Below are 16658 nucleotides of genomic sequence, written 5' to 3'. Positions count from 1 at the left end.
CATGTATACAAAGGCTTTATCATTCTACTTCTCAGCTAATATAAAATGTCAAAAGTTTATGACTGCATTTTTTTTAGTTATCATGAAATGTCTGTCCTAACTACTAGTGCCTAAAACTATATTCTTCGGACCTTTAGTTGATTGAATATAACAGCTTCTCGCTTTATGTTACAGTTTTTTACTCTGTAGCAATCGACGTTAAAAACGGAAGTGGTTGATTTCTGTCACTTGCGGTTTGAACAGGGGATTAGGGCACAAGATGGTACCTATTCTTAAAACGCTAAATTTATTTTTAAAAACAATCTCTTGTCGTTTTGGCTCAATGTAGATCAATATTAAAACAGGAAGTTATAGTGTATTCTTATCACTTCCGGTTTTCGTAGAGGACAAAGATAAAATGTATTCTGGGAACGCCTAATCGATCACACAAAGCCACTTCTCGCTATTTATTACCATTCTTGCTGTATAATGGTCAACGTTAAAACCGGAAATGGTTGAATTTTATCACTTCCGGTTTGAATATAATCGTCAACGAACTCTGATCGTGACTTTAAATCTTCTACATTCTGACCAAATTTGGCGGTGATTGATCAAGAAGTTGTTGAGATTTTTTTGTTTACCGGACGGACGGAGGAAAACACTGACAGAGTAAATGTATACATAAAGACTTTTAGTAAACCAAACTTACTGGAAAATAGTGAAAATTGAAATACCGCACTTTTAACCCCTCTGAAAAAGGCTCTAGCAACGCATTTGATTAATAAATTTTTACATTATAACGTTTTACATAAGAACATTATACGTGTTTAGTATAGCTATCGAAAATTTCGCTCACGAAAAGTGTCTCATCTTCACTATGGAAAGAATGTTAGGTATGTCAGGATTACAATGGTTGGTAAAAGGAAAAGAAATGACCTGACGATCCAGACAGCTTGGCTGTGTTCGTGCATTGACAGGCAAAGAGAGAATAAAGGTTAAAATAGTGAAAAAGATAAAGAAAGAAATGTTTCTGATAGGATCAAACGTAGATGCTTTGTCTCTCTGCTGAGCCAGGCTAACCTTTGATGAGAATGTATGTGCTCATGAGAAACAGAAAGAAAAAGCGTGTGACGGGGATTCTACCTGAATGCTTATCCTATCTCTGTCTTCATCTTCTTTCTTCTTTCTCCTTTATTTCTTGTCCTTTTTCATTGCCTCCTGGCATCTTTCATTTCACTTTTTTTTTCGTTACTAGAAGGCAGCGTTGCCAATATAAGTTGTTTCTTGTTAAATTTGGCAAATTTTAAAATTTCATCGTCATCCGTTTTCGTGTTTAACGCTTTTCATCAATCATACTTGCCTATTTCGTGTGTCTATTAACATATATTGACATGCTTTAAGCAACGAAACGAAATGAAATCTTTGTTTTGCGTCCGTTTGTGCCGGCTAGGCTAAAGAGACGGTGATTATGAGAAATGGTGTAATGAAGAAAGTGGGAAGAAACGGGAGAACCCCGAGAAAACCTATGCACACGATGTTTGTCCACCACAAAGCTCATTTGGCGCGAGCTGCAATCGAACGAAGGACCCCATGCATGAGAGCAACCGCGGGCCCCGAAATCTTTAAAAGCAAGCAATATTTTCAGAAAAATTAAGACCGGAAATATACAATTTTTAAAATAAGGATTTTCAGTTGATTTCTTCATCAAAAATAGCAATAAAAAGGTACGGATTACCGTACTAAAGTTCCTCACTCCTATTTTGTGAATAAAGTTCTGTCATGCTTAGGTTATGTGAACATGAACAAAGGTATTGAACACTGCATGTGTTTCCGAAGAACTTATTACTAAAAGATTAAACTAATTTTTTTGTCAAGAGAAATTATTATGTTACATTGTACGGCTGGTAGTAAGACATTTATTTATGAAATATGAATAAAATTGCATGAGATATTTTAAAGATCTGCAGAAAAATATCTCCACTCCCAATAATATACTATCCTTCCGGGTGTTACTATGGCTTATACGTATTGTAGAATTGATAACAAAATATTGATCTATATTATATATAAACAAAATTGTTAGGAGTCGTTTACGAGAAAATTGCGAAGTTTTCAGTTTACACCCTCTGTCATTTTACCCTCATTTTTGGAGGTAGAAGAAAGCTCTCGTGACATTTAATATTTGATCTGCATATTTTGAATGGTTGTCCTCTTCTTCTTTCTCACCTCAACCATAGGTTGGTGGGCAACATGGAAATTTTATAACTTTTATCTCTCTTGGGAGAGCTGTTTCATACTTCGATAAGATCTCTTCTTTGCAATTGCATCTACATATTCTATCCTTGGTCTTCCTCTTGCTGGTTTTTCTTCTGCCTTTCCCTCGATCAACAAGATGATCCAATCAGGGTGGCGAATAAGATGGCCAAGTATGTTGTTTCCTCTTTTTCCTTTTATCTTCATGATCTGTCGTTCTTCATTTGTTTTCCTTAGTACGTCTTCATTGCTTTTCCTTTCGGAGCATTCTGCGCCAACACCACATTTCAAATGCTTCCAGCTTGGATATTTCAGCTTTCCAAATGTCCACGCCTCTGATCCGTAAAGCGCCATCTCTCTAAAACTTGTTAATTGGCTTAAGAATTTGAACTTTTCTCGATTCCGCCTAGAAAATTTTAGTCTGAATGTCTTTTCTTTTTGGATACCACTGACTTTTTTAATATTTCATTTAAAAAAATCAAACCCAAAACCATTGTTGTGCCTCGGTGTTAGTTTTAATACAGTAGGTGCTTTTTTTTGGATCAATTATAGTAATTTTAAGTATGAGAAAATGTAAAATTATCGTTTATTCTCTCTGTTTAGTAAATGTTTATGGTATAAGAGTGGTTCTTATAGTTTTACAGTTGGCATCTCTGCTGGAAGAGCTCGAATGTGGGAGGGGGTAAGAAACAGTCGCCATGTCATCTTCAGCCATCTGTCTCTCAAAACACATGGAATGCACTGATGTCCACCAACCCAGCAGGGTATAGATACACACACAGAAAATAGAAAAAAAAAATATTTTTTTTAAAAAAAAGCTACACCTTCCCATCACAAAAAGAGCAAAACTATACAAGCAAATACACACTTAAGAGATTTTTTTTCTTTTAAATTCCAAAAATAAAAACAGAAAAAGTCTGAAGAGGACAAGATTCTTTGTAGAGAAACATCCTGAGAAGTTTAAGAAGATTAGCTCCTTCATACTTTTCTTTTTTCTGAAATATAAGCTCTTTTTTCACACGTTCCATTCTAGAAAAAAGAAAAAAGATTTAGTATGCACATCAACTAGATTTTTCACGTGTGTCTTTTCTATAATTTATGCATTCTTCTTGTTCATGAATAAATATTCAAGTAGTTTAAATAAGCCAACTTAAAGGTAAATGCATCGTCTTGAACTTCGTCCTAAACAGTTTCAGCGGTAACACCCGTCTTCCTCAGTAGGTCAACTTTTCTTTCTCAATTCTTCTCACATCCCAAGTGTATGTGTTAACAGCTTTGGAACTAATTGCAAGTTTACAGCTGTTGCAAGATCGAAACAGTAACCTGTAAAAGTGTGTGTATACGACTGTTCTTCAGATATTCTAATATAGAATATGTCGTATTTCATTCACGCAAACAGTTAGTTGTCTTCACATTGAGAATAATTAATTAATTAATTAATTGCGGTGGTAGTTACTTCGTATTGCTGGCTCAGAAAACAGCATAGAATCTTGTTTTGTGAGTTTTCAGCATAAATCCGAGCTGTTTACGTAGCAATGTTTATTGTTAATAGGAAGTGAACTTCCACTGTAATTAATTATTTATTTAATTAATTATTATTCTGCATGAAGACATCAGCTGCAGAATGACTGTATATTCCTGAATTGTAAAGAATAAGCAATACTCGCTTTCAAAGGTTATTTTTCCCACCTGTATTAGTTTTGAACAGTGGTGCTATTCAGGCGGTTCGCTAGAACCGTTTGTTATACCCAGACATAACAGTAAATTTTACCCAGTTATACCCAGGAACAATCAATTTTGGTTTAACTATCCTTGGTTTTGGAAATTCTTACAGCTATAGGGTTAAACATATGATCTCTCACAACAAGGTATAAACGTTATTTCTTAATCTCAGATGCTCAAATATCAAGAATGAAAACTGGAATCACATAAGTGTAGTGGCGAGGGTTATTAATATTTGAAATACATACATACTATTATCAATAACTGTCGATTCATTGCTGGGTTAAGATCTTCCGAACACTTTGTGATAATTCGTTTCGAATATATTCGCAATGCTACCTAATTTCATCACACTACCTTGTATTATTAGGATGCTGTGTAGGTCTGTACTTGTCACTTGTGGTAAAAATTTTGCTTTTGTCTACCTTGTATGGTTTACTTCCTAAGAGAGTTATATCTATCTATCTACTTATCCATATCCATCTATTATCTCACTCTGTATATGCAAAAATGTAATATAGAATCGGTTGTTAAAAAAAAAAATTAGAATAATTAGAATAACACCACTGGTTCTGAACCTGCAATTAGTTACAAATATAAATAGTACATGTTCATTTAGAGTTGAAAAAAGAATGTTGAGCTATTGAGGAAGACTTGTGTTACCGTTTAAATTGTTTAGTACAAAGCATGTACACTCATGTCCAAAATGATTGTCGCATATCTATAACTGTCTTCTTGTAAGAATATAATTTGATAATGATTTTGCAGGGTACTTTTAATACGGATACTATGTGTACAATCGGGAAATGTATGTATATTTGTGGTAAATTTCATAGGAAAAAAATTATAAATACGAAAATTAGAATGAGTAAAACAAAATGTTACTAATTGGTCAAGAAAGTTTTTTATTTTCGTTGTATTGTTCTTATTTACTGCTCTTTTGACATGAAATTTACCACATACATGTCTTTCTCGATTATACTCGTACTAACATTATAAGAAATACCGAGAGAATTCGTTATCACATTATATTCCCACAACAACATATTTATAGTCATGCGACAATAATTTTGGACAATGAAGTTTCAAAAAGTTCGAGTGGATATATAAAAATAAAATAGAAAGCTTTCATACTTAGTTCGAAGTCTCAAAAATTAAGTAGTACTTTGGAGGAACACGGTGAAAAACATATAGGAAGGTGAAAATGGATTCAAGAAAATCGATGTAGATATACACTTCTAAATTTTGGCATTGTATCACACTATTAAGCTAGTTTCTGTTACTATTCATTACTGTTATTTTTCTTTCCAACTGGCGGTAGAATGGAGTACAGAAACCACTCCAAATCGGGCTAATCATTTTCTGTCCTTTTTACCTTCCAACATGTATTTTTTCAACCTTTTTTCAGACTAAGTAAGCCAAGAATGAGAACCTTGTTCCACGAAAGTATAATTTTTAAAACTTTTCCTTGTGTGTATGAAGCCTTATACTATATTGTTATTTATTATATTGTTATTTAATTCTATTGTTTAGTACTAAATTCAAGATGGCACATTTGTCGATAAGTTAGTTTATTAAGGAGAATAAATGACTTACTCTAGAACTCAAATCAGTGAACAAAGCAGCGTTTATTTAAAAAAAAAACTAACAGTTTAGCCAATTCACTGAATATATTGACTTCAACAAACATTACTATATTGGCTTCTAGTGTCTGATAGCCAACTTCACTTTCAGTTAGTTGGCGACACTGGTACACAGTTATTATTTTTTAAGGATGGTGTAAAGAGCCAAGTTTTGCCAATAAATGTCACTACAATCTTCGTATCTCTCACATGTATTTTTTACCTTTCACGAAAATTTACAATTTCTTTTACAAATTTCAACCTAGAGACTTCAAATTTTTAGAGAAGAAACTTCATAACGTAGGGAAGGCAACAATCCATGCAAACTTTTTATTTAGAATTTGTCGAAATAGTTCTGTTGTTATAGGTTTAGATATCCATTTCAACAATCAAGTCATTTCAACAATGAAGAAAATTCTAAATAAAAAATCGGCACGGATTGTTGCCTTTGATAGGTTATGAAATTCCTTTCTCTAAAAATTTGAAGTCTCTAGGTTGAAATTTGTAAGACAAATTGTAAATTTTCGTGAAAGGTAAAAAATACATGAGAAAGATACGGCGATTGTAGTGACATCTATTGGCAAAACTTGTCCCTTTAAACTAACCTTAAACTAAAAGTTGCTTTACTCAGTGATTGGATTTCTAGTTTAACTTATTTAGTATAGCAGAGCTAATATGAAGCTGTTAGTATGACTGTATTCCTTTCTATATATTTTTAAAAATAAGCAAGTGAATCAACTAGAAAAAAATAACTGATATATATATATTTTTTTAAACTCTTTCAGATATGTTGACGATGTTTCCCGCTACGGTATCCAGTTGGAATTATGTCCGGCAGAGGGCAGTCGGTTCGTCTGTTACGACGTAGGAGATAAACCTTCCAAATACGTAGTTCCCTGTCATGGAAGCGAGACAAGGAAACCAATAGAAGAAGAAAGAACACGAAAGTTCTCTGTGATTTTTTTTAAAATCCAAATACATTGTTACGCTGTTGGCAACATTGGCAACGGATAAAATTTTTTTGAATTTACTTCCAGTAGCTCGTGATTGAGAATGTTCAAAATAAAATATAAATTAGCCTAAAAAGGAAATATTGGTCGCCATGTTCTTTTTTTTTCACGGCCAAGAAATTGAAGTTACTTTGTACGGTAAACAAAGAAAATTTGTAAGTTCATCGAAAGCACAACAGACGAACGAACTTGAAGGGAAACAGTTGTGACGAAGAAAATGTATTAAGTCGTTGTGAAGTAAGAAGAAATAAATAGACTGCGACAAAAAAAGTGAAAAATTGTGATTTTTTTCCTGCTTGTACAAAATAACGCTAGATGGCTCCCCTTTACAATACCAGAGACCACTATACTGAGAGTGGAACTTGTAAAAAATGTTTAAAAAAAAAGAAAAATAAATGAATATAGTTTAAAGAAACGAGTTAGTAAGTTATGTAAGTATTGAGTTGTGTGAAGATTGGTTTGTAAATCAAGAAGAGACTTCGATGTTACTTTTAATCAATTTGTGCTGTGTTAAAAAAAATAAACAAAAAAGTTCCGACAGAACGAGAAAAGTACATACGGACACTCGACGAATGCCAGAGTTCGCCATTTGGGCACGTGAATACGGGGATTATTTTCCTCGTCTTAAATAAAACGTAATAACACAAATGATTGGCAGTTTAGAAGTGAAGAGATAATGTGTTATAATTGACTGCTTCATCAACGTATACAAGAACCAAACAAGTAATATAATATAAATATATATAAATAAGTATAAATATATATATATACATAATTAAAAAAGAAAACACGAAATTGTGAAGCGTGTGTCCATGCATGCCTGCATGTGTGAATGTGCGAATGAATGTGTGTTTGTCGTTCGTTTCCACCCCTACTATCTCCTCCTCCGCCCTTAAATGTGTGTGGATTGGAAGATTCAGTAGAGACATCTGTGAACTCCGAAAAGAAACACTCTTGCCACCTCGATTGTGCTTATGACGAGAAAAACGAGACTTTAATTTAAAATAAATTTAAATTTAAAAAAATACAAAGTGAGTGACGTACACAGTAGATTTTAGGAGTTTCCCTTTCTCCCTTTACCTATCTCAGCAACCCTGTTTGTTCCCTTTTGTCTCTGCTCTGTTCTTAACTACCCATATACACTGAACCTTACCCGCCCTTCCATCCAACCCCACCTTACCCTATATTTCTTCCTTGTCATATTGTACTGTTGTGAAGAAATGAATAAAAATAAGAAAAAAGTGAAAAATAACCCAAAGGTTGTACTGTCGTACGAATAGTTGTTATTATATCTGTTGTATTTTTCCCGTTTCCCTCTTTATAAAAAAATCCCTATTTCCCGCCAGCCTTACATATTTCCCCTTGTGCACAGCTACTTTATTCTACTGTCAAAATGTGATAAAAACAAAGCAGAGTTTTCCCCGTCCCTTCATAAAAATCCTCGATTTTTATTTTCTTTTTGTTCTTTGGAGGGTATTGTACAAATATATTTTTCACTTGTTATTTGTTTGTCCTTCCCTCGCACTTCTGTTCCCATCGAGTCCTTTCTCTATATGTGTTCTCTTAATACGCCAGGTAAACGGGTCAAAGACTGCGTCAACTTATTATACATATTATACATACATATATATATAATATCAAAGTATACTGTATATAGATCGTCCAAATGAGTGCAATGTATCACGACTTAATTATAAATATTGTCTTCTGCTGCAATCCCTCCGGCTCTTCTATCATATTAAGCAGACCTTGATCCTTTGGCACGTATGAAGTACAAGAGATCACACTGTATGTATTGTGAATCAGTTACCTCCCCCGCTCAGAAAATTAGGTCGTCGATTAGTAGATTTTGTGAAAGGTTTGCCAGCCCAAACAAGCCGCAAAGAAAAATTATTCCGTGAATTTCTAGGTTTTTCTCAAAAATCACGTTTTTCTTCGTTTCATCCAAGATACAACTTCATAACGAATTGTAGTAATAAGTGGTAAAGATTTCGTCGTAGAGGTGTTTAAGCTTCTTTATGGAATACTTTATTCTTGGAGTGTTTTATTAGCTAAACGTTTAATTAACTAAAATGTCTTTAATCAAATATACGTTTCTGATTACTGTTTATTCTAGCTATAGAATTACGTATAACCTGGGCAAATCAAAAAATCTGACAAAAGCAACCACTTGTTATTATTATTATTATTATTATTATTATTATTATTATTATTATTATTATTATTATTATTATTACTAATATGTCTTTGGACAGGTTTTATTTTCGTTTAGCATTTCTGATACTAACGATTTATTTTTTTTATAAAATATGCTCAAAATTGTCCATTATCCATTATTGTTTAGTACCGTCAAAACCAGATTAAGCCCCCAAAAACTGACTACTTGAAGAAAGAATTGAATTTTTCCTGGCGACATGATTTTAGTAATTCTTCTCGGGCTATCAGCCAGGTGAAGGTAATGACATCCGACGTTTCGAATATAGACATCGCATTCATCTTCAGGGTTTTGTAGATAATGAATGCGATGTCTACAATCCCTTAAGATGAATACAATGTCTGTATTCGAAACGTCGGATGTCGAATACCTTCATCTGGCTGATTTGCCCGAGAAGACTTACTAAAAATTGACTGCTTGTAACTATGTATACTATTAAACCAAATAAAGTCTGAAATACTGTTAGAAAAAAAAATACAGATATTAGAGATACAGCAACTAATTGATGGTATTGATGAGCATAATAATATGTGTAAGACTAAATGCTAATGCGTAGTTTTCGACAATAATATACTCAATAATTCTTCGTCTACAATAATAATAATAAGATCAATAACACGGACAGTACAGTACACACTATAGTTAGAGATATGATAACCTAAAATTATCTTTAAATTTTAAACGTGTAATTTTAAATACCGTTCAATTGATATTTTTTAAAGTTATTATGTGTAAGAGTAAGATATAAGGTGTTACTCAGTAATTTGTTTTAAAAATACCAAAAAATAGATAGTAGTCAAGCTTAGTTTTTTGAACAATCTTCTTGAAAATAATTTGTAGTAAACGAGCGATATTTATGAAGTAAATATTAAAAGATAATCATAAGCAAATTTACGGTCTTTATTCGTCTTGGCTTCGAAGAAAGGCCCAAATAATTTATGCTGTAAATCATTCATTAAAAGATGAGTAAAAAAAAACTCTTATAAATTTATTTTTTCTTAATTGTATACATCAAAGATCCATAATAACGAATGAAAACCGTCAATATTTTATATAGAAAATTGTGATAAATGAACGTGGTTCCAATGGCCAATCTTGAGCGAAGTCCCTTCGGTAAAATGAAAACAAAGCAAAGGAAAGCAAACTTCAGAATACTATTTTCGTTAGGTAAACTTCCTTCCTTTAGCCTATAGCGATAACATTTGAATTTTTACTGATGCGACTTCCCCCTAGAGCCGTCATTGCGTAGCCCCTTAATCATGTTTTGAACTATAAATCAGCTGGCAATCCTTGAACTTTTTCCTCTGATTAGTGATCTCATTTTTTGGGAAAGGATCTAGGATCTCCTGTTCTTTTGTGCTGCATAAGTGCCAACCCTTCTTTGTACCTTTGATACGTACCGTATCTAATTTCTCTCCTCCCTTTCCTTTTGTAGCTATGTACTGTACTTCATCCACAGAAACCCCCTTCATACCACCCTTTTATCCATCCCTAATATCTATACCAATTCTTAACTGTATATCAATACTGCCAGATCACTTATCCACCTTAATATTCGCTGTATGTTTGTTTGTGGCATTAGATCGTTTGTTTAAACAATGAATTAAAAAATGTGAGGTAGCTGTTATATTGTGTCTCCTAGAAGTAGATATGATGCCGCGCTCAAGTTGTTCTAGATGTTTGTTCTGTTTACTATGTTTGTAAACGTGATTTTTCCTTTTTTTTTGTAAGAAATTGATATTTTCATTATGTGTCATAATTTCTAAACTTCAAAGAAATATAAATTTTGTTATTGGAGAGCAACAAATTTTAAAAAGTATCCAATTCTGTTTGTAAATTTTAGGTCAATAATTTTCTAATAATGTCTTCTTATTGGTAATATTTCCTTTTTTTGGTAATATTCTGTTAAAGAAAACGAAATATGTGATTTAATACAGGTGAAAAGTAAATCAAAGCTGATAACCTATGTATACGAACTGCAATAAATTTATCACAACGTTGCAGGTGATAAATTGTGATTAAACTTGTATACTTGATGTTAGAAAGTACAAATTTGTATCCAAGATTAGAAATTTGTGTATGTATATACTTTGGTGCTCTTTAATAAATAAATAAATCTCTCTTGAGAAATATATTTCAAAGATGATAAGAAATAACAGTGTAAACGTTTTGTAAGTTTGCATATTATCTAAATAGTATGTTAAGAGGATATCTTTCTAGCAGATAATAAATAAATAAATAAAATAAATATTTTATTGACAGCGTGCATCTGATCTACTTCTAGAGGAAATCAAAAAAGAATGTTTTTTAAAAAACATGGGTACGTAACATCTTAAATAAAATTCTGGCATTTGACTGTCATCTGTAACTTTTTTTGAAGAAAAAAAGCATTAAATGCTAAATATTGTGTATATGATTTTCATTTAGTGGTTTTATTTTTTTACACCTTACATCCCATAGAACACATCTTCGCAAAAGTAGAAAGTTGATGGATTTATTTGTTTTCTATTTACACACCTCATGTTCCTATTAGTATAATAATAAATAACAAATTATCAACTTCTTCAATATGAAAAATAAAATTACATCGGAAACACGGGTAATTTATCTAGATAAACTTATCAGAAATTCAAGTAATTTATCAAGATAAATTTACATCAGAAATTCAAGTAATTCTTCAGGTGAAAGATAATATTACATCAGAAATACAGTTAATTTATCAAGGTGAACTTACATCAGATATTCAAGTAATTCTTCAACATGAAAGATATTACATCTGAACTTCAATAATTCTTTAACATTAAAGATAATATTACATAAGAAATTCAAGTAATTCTTCAAGACGAAAGATAAAATTACATCAGAAATACAGGTAATTTATCAAGATAAACTTACACCAGAAGTTCAAGTAATTCTTTAAGGTGAAAGATAATATTAAAATGGAAATACTGATAATTTGTCAAGATAACTTACATAAAAAAAAAATCGAGTAATTCCTGAAGCTGAGAAAAAATATTACATCAGAAATTCAACTAATTCTTCAAGATGAAAGATAACATCACATCAGAAATACAGGTAATTTATCTAGATAAAATTACATCAGAAATTCAAGTAATTCTTCAAGCTGAAAGATAATATTACATCAGAAATTCAAGTAATTCTTCAAAACGAAAGACAAAATTACATCAGAAATACAGATAATTTATCAAGATAAACTTACATCAGATGTTCAAGTAATTCTTCAAGATGAAAGAATATTACATCAGAATTACTGATAATTTATCAAGTTAACTTACATAAAAAAATTCAAGTAATTTTCCAAAATAAAAGATAAGATTACATCAGAAATACTGATAATTTGTCAAGATAAACTTACATCAGAAGATCAAGTAATTGTTCAAGGTGAAAGATAATATTACATTGGAAATACTGATAATTTATCAGGATAAACTTACATCAGAAATTCAACTAATCATTCAAGATAAAAGATAATATTACATCAGAAATACAGGTAATTTATCAAGGTAAACTTACATCAGAAATTCGAGTAATTTTTCAAGATGAAAAAATATCAGAAATACATTTATTTTATCAAGTTAAACTTACATCAAGTAATTCACACATCAGAAATTCAAATAATTCTTCAAGGTGAAAGATAAGATTACATTAGAAATACAAAACAAGAAAAAAGTTAAAAGAACACTTTGGGAATGTACACTGGCTGTTTATTGTCATTTTGGGATGTTTGATAAAAAGGAAATCAATTAAATTAAAATAGACTAGCTTCTTTTGGTACAAAATGAAACGTTACAAATTACAATTTCAGGTTCTGCGTTAAAATCCTGCTCCGATTCAAAGAGTAACGTAAACTTACTGAGCTGAGTGGTATATAGGTGCTGGTCTGCGTTCTAATTGGGAATTTGTAAACCCTTGATATCCAAGTTTTGAAAAGTGATAACGGATATTACTGGTGTGGTTAAAAAGATATATGTGTGGAAAATTCACTGGGAAACACGGCTGCTTAAGTAAATTTCAGCAGAAATATTCATTGTTTAGTTAAGGAAATGAAGTTTTAGGGCAACTACTCTTCATGAACACCAATTACTTGATATATCCTGATTAATATGGAACACTTCTCAAATTTCGACTCAAACTTTTACTTAAAGAGAATTGAGGTGATAGAATATTTTTCTTACAGTTCCTTCAGGCAATGCAGTAAGGGCTTAAAGTGAATATACTTTTGTTCCATACAATATAAGCAGCATAATCTTAGTCCGTTTTAATAATATACGATTTTAAATGATATTGGTCTCAAATGTTTAAAATGTTGCCAACGGACAATATTAAGGGAAAAATAAATGAATGTACAGTACGACTTCACAACCACATGTTTCCTTCGTGATCTTGATAAAACTAAAAAGAAGTCACGATTAGTCCTTCTCTGGGACTGTAAAATGCAACAAACATGCGATTTTTAATACCGACTGAGACACTTGGCTAAACATGCAAGCCGCTTTACTTGCTTCCAGATGTCAACTGGAGAGATTTAAAATGCAAGTACCATGATAAAAACAGAAAAAGAACACACTTATGGAGTCCATAATTGAGCACGATGTTTTTGAATTTAGTTTCTGCAACATCGAGGTTAGTAACGGCGTGAGCTAGTCTTAACTTTGGGTCTGAACCACAACTAGGTCTTAAATCCGGTGTAGACCCTAATCCTGTAAAATCAATCCTTACCATGTAGACCGTTCCCCACCGCTATCTGTCTTCCAAATAGTAGCTTACAGTACCATACCAGTGGTCCTTTAAGGCATTTGATACGTTGAATAAATATTTTTGTATAGAATATGGTAATTTACACTTGGGCTAGGCGACATCCCAATTTGGACATCGATAAAAGACCAAAATTATCAAATAGCAAAATATTTGAGTATATTGAATATTAAAATAACGAAAAAACTAAAATATCAGAATATTGAGAGACTGAAATATTGAATATTAAAATGTCAAAAAAAAAAAAAACATTAAGTGATCATAAAACGCTAAAAAAAACTTTAGACTTCACGCACGTAAGCCAGTTGTTTAAAATGTTACAAACAACAGACAGTATAATAGTACTATGAAAGAGTTTAGAAACTTTGCAGTGTAGCCCCATGTTGTTATGCAACCATAATCACGCTAAAGAATGTAGGATTGCCTATAAACATGTTACTCTGTCGTAATTAACCCAGCATCCGGTGAAATGTTTCACAGTTTAGCTTTAAAGGTGAAATCAGACCCTAAAGTAATTTTTGTAACTACCGGAAAGGCATGCACTAAAAGTAATAATAAAATAAAAATATATAAAAATAATCAGACTTATGTCGAAGTTATGTCTGAACATACCCAGATTATACGTATATGTATAGGGATGCGCACGAGTCGGAGATTTAAACATGTCTCAACTCGTTTGGAGAAAATTTTGTGTAGACTCGAAAACATGTTTGTCTCGACTCGACTGGAATTCGAGACGAGACGTCTCGAAATTCGAATCGAGACAAAATATACGAGTTAAAATATATACACACATCAGACAGAATATTATGACTACCTACCTAATTGTCAACATGTCCACATTTGGCACTGATAACAACGGCGACTCGTCTTGATATGAACGCAATGATCCCTGGTAGGTCACTAGAGAAAGTTGGCACCACATGTGCACACACAGGTCACCAAATTCCAGGGAGGAGACGATGCATTCTGACGTCACGTTCAAGCACATCCCAGATGTGTTCGATTGAGTTTAGATCCGGCGAGTTGGGGGGCCAGCATATCACTTGGAACTCGACAGTGTATTCCTCGAACCACTTCATCACATTCCTAGCCTTGTGACATGGTGCATTATCTTGTCGAAAAATGCCACTAACTTTGATAAACATGGTCGTCATGAAGGGGTGTACGCTGTCCGCAAGCAATGTGCGATACAAAGTGGCCGTCATGGTGCTTTGCTCGAGCTCCACTAGACACGTGAATGTTCCTCAGAGCATAATTAAGCCGCCGCCAGCTTGTCTCCGTCCCGCAGTACAGATTTCAAGGAGCTGTTCCCTTGGAACACGACGGATTCGTACCCTCCCATCTCATTCAGAGAATTTATTAAGTTTATTTTATCCCAATAGTTTTATACAAACTAGATATAGGTACGGATAATAGTTTTATACAAACTAGATAATCAAATATTACTATTATTATTATATTTGAAGTACAATCAAGTATCACGACATTAATTATTAAGTTTAATTAACGCAATTGAACTGAAATTTAAATCTTGATCTCGAAAGATTAACTATTAAGTATATGCATTCTGTACCTTTCTAAAGTAATAAATGCTGGAATTGGTTTCAAGGCTGTTTCTGCGTGAATACTTTCTTTAAAATAATATTAAAAATTATAGAAAGATTTTCGAGTCGAGTCGAGATTTTTACGAGCAGTCTCGAATTTTTCAAAGTGCATTTCGACTCGACGAGATTCGAGACATGATTCGTGCGCATCCTTATATATATAAACTGGTTAAGTTGAGAACTTACCTGTTTTTTCGGAAGTCAATTAAAAAAAGAATTTCGAAATACCAAAAATATTGCAATAGCAAAAATATCGAAAAATTAGAAATATCGGTTAGTAATATTGATATTGCTATTTGAAATTATTGACATATCAAAAAGTAGCATATAACTGTTTTATTACCGCCATCTATAAGTTAAAATATTGCTGTTCTTCAGCTATTTTTAATTAACTATTTAGTTATGCGTAATTACGTTAGATAGCACAACTGCATATGTGACATTAGAATGCCTGAAATTTTTAGTACCATGTGACAACAGAAATAGAAAATACATGAAAATTTTGCAGCGAAAATTAGGTATTACGTTCTAAGTAATGGGATTGTAGGCTGACCTGTCAAGTTTTTTAAAGTCTGTGATCCCTAGCCCCTCAAGAAAATATGAGGATCATTTTTATTAGTAATAAAATTAATAGGGTAATTGATTGCTTTAACTAGCTCAGCTCAATTTTGCAGATTTCGAATGCGGAGATAGTTTGTTAGATTTGATGTTAATTCAAATAATATTATACGTTCTCCCGATGATATAGCAGCTAACGATCGTGCCTTCGGTGCACAAGGTCCTGGGTTCGATTCTCGGTGAGAAAGCATTGAGCGCATTACATTGGTTCGGATTCTACCTTAAGCTGTGGGTTAGTGTATCATATAGGAGGAAAAGTGGGAGACTAAATTTGCTGTACCTTTTCTCACTGAGAAATCGCAAAGAAATGGGAAACAAGTTATCACCGTAATGCGTGACCCAACCATACGTCATTTGGTGACGTACGACCAGGATTCTGTAGATTACACTATCGAAAGTTTAGATCAGTGGTTCTCAAACTTTCCGATAACGCGGACCCCCTTGCAATGCTATCTGAAATTTCACTATATTGATTAGAATTACCACTGACAAGAAAAAGATCAAGAAAAATATTGAAATAAGTAATTTATTCTAAAGATACATGATTGCTTCCTAGTGAAGGAAATTTCAATTGAAAATACAGTAACTTTCAAGACTGAAAATCAATGTACTTTTTTTTCTTTAAAGGAAATTCATTTAATAAACAATGTTCTCAAATGTGGGGTCACTAGTATGAGGAATGAAATTCTTTCTATTTTTCCTTAAGTGCACTGAAATCCGGAATAAGTTTTGCCACCATCAATCTTAGATCCAATTCCACATTAAGACGATTTCACTTTCAGGCTCTAATACTGCAAGGAGCAGAAAAGGTCTGTTCACTTAAGTAAGTGGTAATGATTGGCATCAAATATTGCAA

General features: G+C 32.6%; 1 protein-coding gene across 1 annotated transcript in view; it reads left to right on the top strand.

The window, feature by feature from the left end:
* Positions 1–9577, top strand: part of hth (Meis homeobox homothorax) — a gene marked incomplete in the record, with an annotated part of 832122 nt that extends 822545 nt beyond the window's left edge. The window contains 1 exon segment of the mRNA XM_081729908.1: positions 6362–9577.
* Between the last annotated feature and the right edge of the window lie 7081 nt (positions 9578–16658).

This window comes from Thermobia domestica, chromosome 11, assembly GCF_964235325.1.
Source record: "Thermobia domestica chromosome 11, izTheDome1.hap1.1, whole genome shotgun sequence".
Lineage (NCBI taxonomy): Eukaryota > Metazoa > Arthropoda > Insecta > Zygentoma > Lepismatidae > Thermobia > Thermobia domestica.
This window is presented reverse-complemented; position numbering and strand designations above follow the sequence as displayed.